Below are 6,258 nucleotides of genomic sequence, written 5' to 3'. Positions count from 1 at the left end.
GGCTGCCTCGCTTGGATGCTCCCAGTGGCGGGGAGATCACCACCTGCCAAGGTGTTCTGTCTGCAGCTTGCAGCTCTGAGATCTGGGCTCTAACGAGGGTTTGGAGGGAAATGTCAGACTCCGGGTGCAGGGGCTTGAAGAGCTCGGAGATACCCTCCTCCCCAACCGTGGATGGCATTTCATCTGCCTCCTGGAGCCAAGGTGGCGTTCAGCCCAGAAGGGAAACTGGGGACCAGGTCATAGACTGGAGACCCAAGGTGGGTGCTCTGAAGTCCCTGACATGCACCCAAACACATGATCCTGGCAGATGATGGAGCCTGGAAAGCTCCAGCATGGTAGGGGGGCTAGGGGCCCCTGTATGGTCTGGGCAGTGTGTGTGTGTGTGTGTGTGTGTGTGTGTGTACTGGGGGGAGGTGTTTGTGACCAGGCCTAGTGCAGAGTCTGCCTCTGTCTACCCACACACAGCTTTTGCGATTTGCCACCAAAACCACCTTCCTTCCTTCCTTCCTTCCTTCCTTCCTTCCTTCCTTCCTTCCTTCCTTCCTTCCTTCCTTCCTTCCTTCCTTCCTTCCTTCCTTCCTTCCTTCCTTCCTCTTTCTTTCTTTCTTTCTTTCTTTCTTTCTTTCTTTCTTTCTTTCTTTCTTTCTTTCTTTCTTTCTTTCTTTCTTTCTTTCTTTCTTTCTTTCTTTCTTTCTTTCTTTCTTTCTTTCTTTCTTGTTTTTGGGTCACACCCTGCAATGCTCAAGGGGTTACTCCTGGCTCATGCACTCAGGAATTACTCCTGGTGGTGCTTGGGGGACCCTATGCCATGCCATGTTGGGGATTGAACCCAGGTTAGCAGCGTGCAAGGCAAACGCCCTCCGAGCTATACTGTCACTGCAGCACCCCTCCAACCCCTGGGAAAGTAGTTTCTTTAGGACACCTCTTATGTCCCATCAGCCACACACACACACACACACACACACACGTACACACATACACTCAAACACACATGCTCACAACATACACACAGTCATACACACATAGTCACATAGTCACACAGTCACACATGCAAACACACCCACACCCACACACAACACACACTCACAACACAAACACACACACACACCTCCACACACGCACCTTACCTGGGTTCCCAGCAGTGTCTGTCCGGGGCAGCGGGCCAGGGACAGAGGCCAGAGGCCACAGGGCTGGGCGAGGTGTCCAAGATGAGAGACGTTTTCTTCTGCGCAGTTGCCACCGTCAGCTTCTCTTTTTGCAAAGGTGGTTGTGGGTCAGCGAGCCGGATCACTGGGCTCACTCCTCCACGCTTCCTGGCTCGTGAAACCCCGGCTATTCTTACCTCCATGGCTCAGGTGAGAGCACTGAGGGGTAGAGAGGAGAGTCCCCCATCTCCAAAGATGTGCAGGAGGGGGAAAGTCAGGGATGAGGAGGGGAGTGGAGGGGTGGAGAGGGGTAGGGAAGAGGGGAAAGGTAGGGAAGGGAAGGGAAAAGAAGGGAGGGGAGGGGAGGGGGGAGGAGGGGAGAGGACAGAAGGGAAGGGGAGGGGTGGAGAGAGGTAGCGAAGGGGGAAGGGAAGGAAAGGGAAAGGAAGGGAAGGGAGGGGAGGGGAGGGTGGAGAGGGGTAGGGAAGGGGGAAGGGAACGGAAAGGAAGGGAAGGGAGGGGAGAAGAAGGGAGGGTGGAGAGGGGTAGGGAAGGGAAGGGAAAGAAAGGGAAGGGAAGGGAGAGGAGGGGAGGGGAGAGGTGGAAAGGGGTAGGGAAGGGGGAAGGGAAGGGAAAGGAAGGAAAGGGAGAGGAGAGGAGGGGAGGGGAGGGGTGGAAAGGGGTAGAGAAGGGGGAAGGGAAGGGAGAGGAGAGGAGGGGAGGGGAGGGGTGGAAAGGGGTAGGGAAGGGGGAAGGGGGAAGGGAAAGGAAGGGAAGGGAGGGGAGGGGAGGAGAGGGGAGAGGAGAGGAGGGAAGGGAGATAAATAAGGGAATAAAGCACCTGGAGAGGTTGTACAGCAGGGAAGGCATTTGCTTTGCGAGGGGCTGACCCGGGTTCCATCCCCAGCATCCATATGATCCCCCAGGCGGCCGGGAGAGAGGCTGAGAGAATAGCGGAGAACAATTCACGGGAAGGCAGAAAGGACTGATGTGAAGTGACTCTGCTGTGATGCATGACCCCAGCCCCCTCCCCACGTCAGAGAGGTGACAGGAGATCGAGGACACAGGAGAGTGGGGGGTACTGACCCGCTCGTGGGCCAGGGGTTGGGGGGAATTATTAAGATCCTGGTAGTTTCTGGGGCTGGAGCGCTAGCACAGCAGGTAGGGCATTTGCTTTGCACGCGGCCAACCCGGGTTCGATTCCCAGCATCCCATAGGGTCCCCGGAGCACCACCAGGAGTAATTCCTGAGTGCAGAGCCAGGAGTAACCCCTGTGCATCGCTGGGTGTGACCCAAAAAGAAAAAAATAAAAGACCCTGGTAGGTTCCTCTGGCCCAGAGGCGTGAATGACAAGGTCTGAGCTGAGGGCGTCACACGGGGCGGGGTCTCACGGCCAGGACACAGAAGGGCCAGCAACATGTGCAAATGCCCTCTCAGGCCTCGGCGGGGCTGCAGGGAAGACGGGGCGCCCTTCTTAAGGCACCCCCACGCCCCCACACCTCCAGCCCGGGGCCTTCCGGGCGCACTGCCCTTCTGGCTGGGTCTCCGCCAAGCTTCTATCAGAGGAGGAAGAGCTGGGGGGGAGGGGAACCTCTCAACCGTGATTCTGGGGACACACACAGACACACTCCGCCGCCCCTGCGAGATGCGGAGACCCTTCCCTCTCGCTTCTGCAGAATGAATCTTGGTCTCTTGTATTTTTTTTTCGGGGGGGGGGGACAGGAAACCCGACTAATGTGGGTCCCCATCTATGAGTGCGGGTTCTTTCAGGCTTGTCTCAGGAGAGCCTAGAATACCCCACAGCCGGGGTCCCCAAGGACTAACTCCCCACCCTGGCAGTCCCCACGGAGACCCCGGCGTTCAGCTGCGCTCGGCTGCCGGGGGCTGATGGGGTGATTCACTGATGGGAGTTCGTGGAGCTTTGGACCCCCAAGTCCTGGGCTGGCCCCCAACCCCACGGGGGCTTTTCCCCACAAGCACTGGGTCGAGGGTCTGGATCTTGGCCAGGGGCTGCAGCTCTCCGGACCCCCTTGGGCCTCAGTTTACCCCAGAAAGGAAGCTACAGGCCTTGGCTGGCTGCACCCTGCAAGGGGAGTCTTCTAGCCTCTGGCTGGGGCCCCAGCTCTGAGGAAGTGAGAATTCTGTGGAACTGGGGGGCTCCACAAGAGCTGCTGACGGTGGTGGGGTGAGGGATGGACTGGAGGGTCCCAGGCAGGCAAATGGACACACTCACTCACTCACACACACACACGCACACACACACACACACACACACACACACACACCACAATGTATCAGTCACCCTCCCACGGTGACGGGTCCCCGGTGGGCCTTCCCCGGCGGCCACAGACACATCAGCGGACAATGACCAACAACCCTTGTTCCCAATTGCACAGACCAGACGCAGGGGAGACGGGCGCCAGGGAGCGGGGTGACGAGGGACTGGGACGCGGTGAGGGGACACTGCACCAGGGATTCAGCGCAGGCCCAGGGAGTTGATGGCCATGGCAGTGCTGCAGGGGTGAGACAACGCGGGGCGGGAACACAGTGAGCATGACCACCTACTGGCAAGGGAACAGGCCTGAGCCAGACCGAGCACTAGCAGAGGAGCAATGGGCAAATATGATGGGGGCCAGCGCCCCTTTGCTACTGTCCTTTGCCTCTGAGGCAACGTCTCTGAAGCTCTCTGGCCTCAAGGAAAACACCCGAGTGTTGTCAAGGGGGCAGCGCCGCCCAGATGGCTCAGGGGCAGCGTCAGGGTCATCCAACCCAGAGCACAGACACACACAGACACACAAAGCACACTCACACACACAGACACACACATGCAGAGACATCACAGACACACAGATACAGACACACACAGACACACACAGCCACACACAGACACAGACACAGACAAACATGCAAACACACACAGACACACAGACACACAGACACGCACAGACACAGACACACAGACATACACAGACTCACACACAGACACACACGCAGACACAGACACACACAGACAGACACACAGACACACACAGACACAGACACAGACATGCACGCAGAAACACACAGACACAGACACACACAGACATATACAGACTCACATGCAGACACACACCACACAGACACAGACACAGACCACACAGACACAGACACACAGACACACAGAGACTCACACGCAGACACACACAGACACAGACACACATGCAGACACACAGACACCCACAGCACAAAAAAAGCACACATACACACATACCACAGCAACACAAGATAACAGGCATCTGTAAAACACACCCACAATGTTCCCACCACACATAGCTTCCCCCTCTCCCCACCCAGACACAGATACAGCCACTCCTGACACCCAGGGACAGACCCACACCCCGGAGATGGTGACCCAGACATGCAGACAGAGAGAAAGAGGTGAGGGGGAGAGAGGAAGAGGGTGAGGGAGAGAGCGGGCAGAGAGAGATGAAGAGAGAGGGGGAAAGAGAAAGGGGGAGAGAGGGAGGGGGAGGGAGAAGGGGGTGAAAGAGATGGTCAGAGAGATAGGGAGAGAGAGGCCACTAGATGTAGGATAACATCGCTTTGTCCTTTCTCCCTTGTCACCAGGAGTTTAGGTTTATCCGGTCACACCCAGCACAGTGCTCCCGAGTCACTCTCATTCTTTTGTCTATCTGTAACCACTTCTCTATGCTCTCTTCCTTAACCAGTTAATCAGCTTTCCCCCCTAATCAGATTCTGTTAATTTGTAAGGTCAGATCTTTCTAGGACACTGAACTTGTAAGTTAATATTGCCTTTCTCCTCTCCTTGTGTCTTTTGAATAGTTTACTTTAAAGCAATGTCCTTTTTTATGGACAAAGGAAGACAGTTGTTATTATGCTTTTGTAACTTGGGATTTAATTGGCTTTGAATATTATTCATTCCCGGGCATCTGCTTTCTCGACTTAAGCCTCAGTTGCCCTTAGCTCCTAGCACCCCAAAAGCAGGGGGTCCTGATGAGGGACTGAAGGGACCCAGGGCAAGCTGTGAGCTACCCTGGCATCAATATGGGCCAGGCCAAAGCGCCACGATTCTTAACTATAAGTTACGAGCTTGATCATGGACAAATGCTGTCATGATCCAAAAGCAATGATGAGACTAGGACCCTGTTAGGTATAGGAAAGACTAATCTGGCCTGAGCACTGTAGTCTGAGATAGAGATGGCCCCAGGAGAGCAATTTTATAAGGTTAATGCACCTCTTACTGTGTCCATACAAAATGATTAATATTATGAATACTTATATGTTTGTTGGATAAGGAGAGGAGAAACACACCCATGGGATTTTGCTCTTGGGTGGGTCGTCCTTCTGAAAGAGAATCTGTCCTAGAAGCAGCATCCCCTGAAGGAAAGAACTTTACCCCTATTGATTGTGACCACAACTATGTGTAAGCGCCAATGCCTCAAGCTTGGGGATTTAACCAGGCTGTAAGAGTGGGCTGGAGGGTTCCATATGGAGAGTCAGGAGGAGGAGAAGGAGAGAGGCAGAAGGAGAATGAGGAGAGATCGAGAAGGAGAATGAAGCAGCATGGGGGAGGAAGAAGCAGGAGGAGAATCAGAGGAGAATGGAGATGGGAATGGAATAAACTGCAACTGAGACCAACCAGCCTGGCCCTCGTTCCTCCCTTCGCCCATCGTCATCGACCTCCCCGGGGTGGGGGAAATGGCATGAGACTACCAAACGCAAGTGGCGGGTTTTGGGTGGGGGAGAGATAGAGCCCTGCTGCCCCTTTTTTGTGTTTACACAACAAGACATGCACACAGCCATGGCAGGGATGTCACCTCTGGCTGATGCACCTGATGCATCCCACACACGCTCCTGAGAGCTTCAGACAACGCCGCAGCACTGAGCAACACACAAGCAAACCCCAGGCACACTGTGCAATGCGGCCAGGCCCCCAGCAGCTCCCAAGACACGGGCCAGCAACTGCAGACACACACGCTGCAGGAAGCAATGCCAGCCCCCCCCCGCCCCGCCTTCCAGAACCCCAACACGTCCTAATGTCTCCAGGCATAGAGAAAAGCTGAGTTTTCATTTATACTTTTTGGAGCCATGCTCTGAAGTGCTCAAGGCTGAC

The sequence above is a fragment of the Sorex araneus genome, chromosome 2 (genome assembly GCF_027595985.1).
Source record: "Sorex araneus isolate mSorAra2 chromosome 2, mSorAra2.pri, whole genome shotgun sequence".
NCBI classification, from domain to species: Eukaryota; Metazoa; Chordata; class Mammalia; order Eulipotyphla; family Soricidae; genus Sorex; species Sorex araneus.
This window is presented reverse-complemented; position numbering follows the sequence as displayed.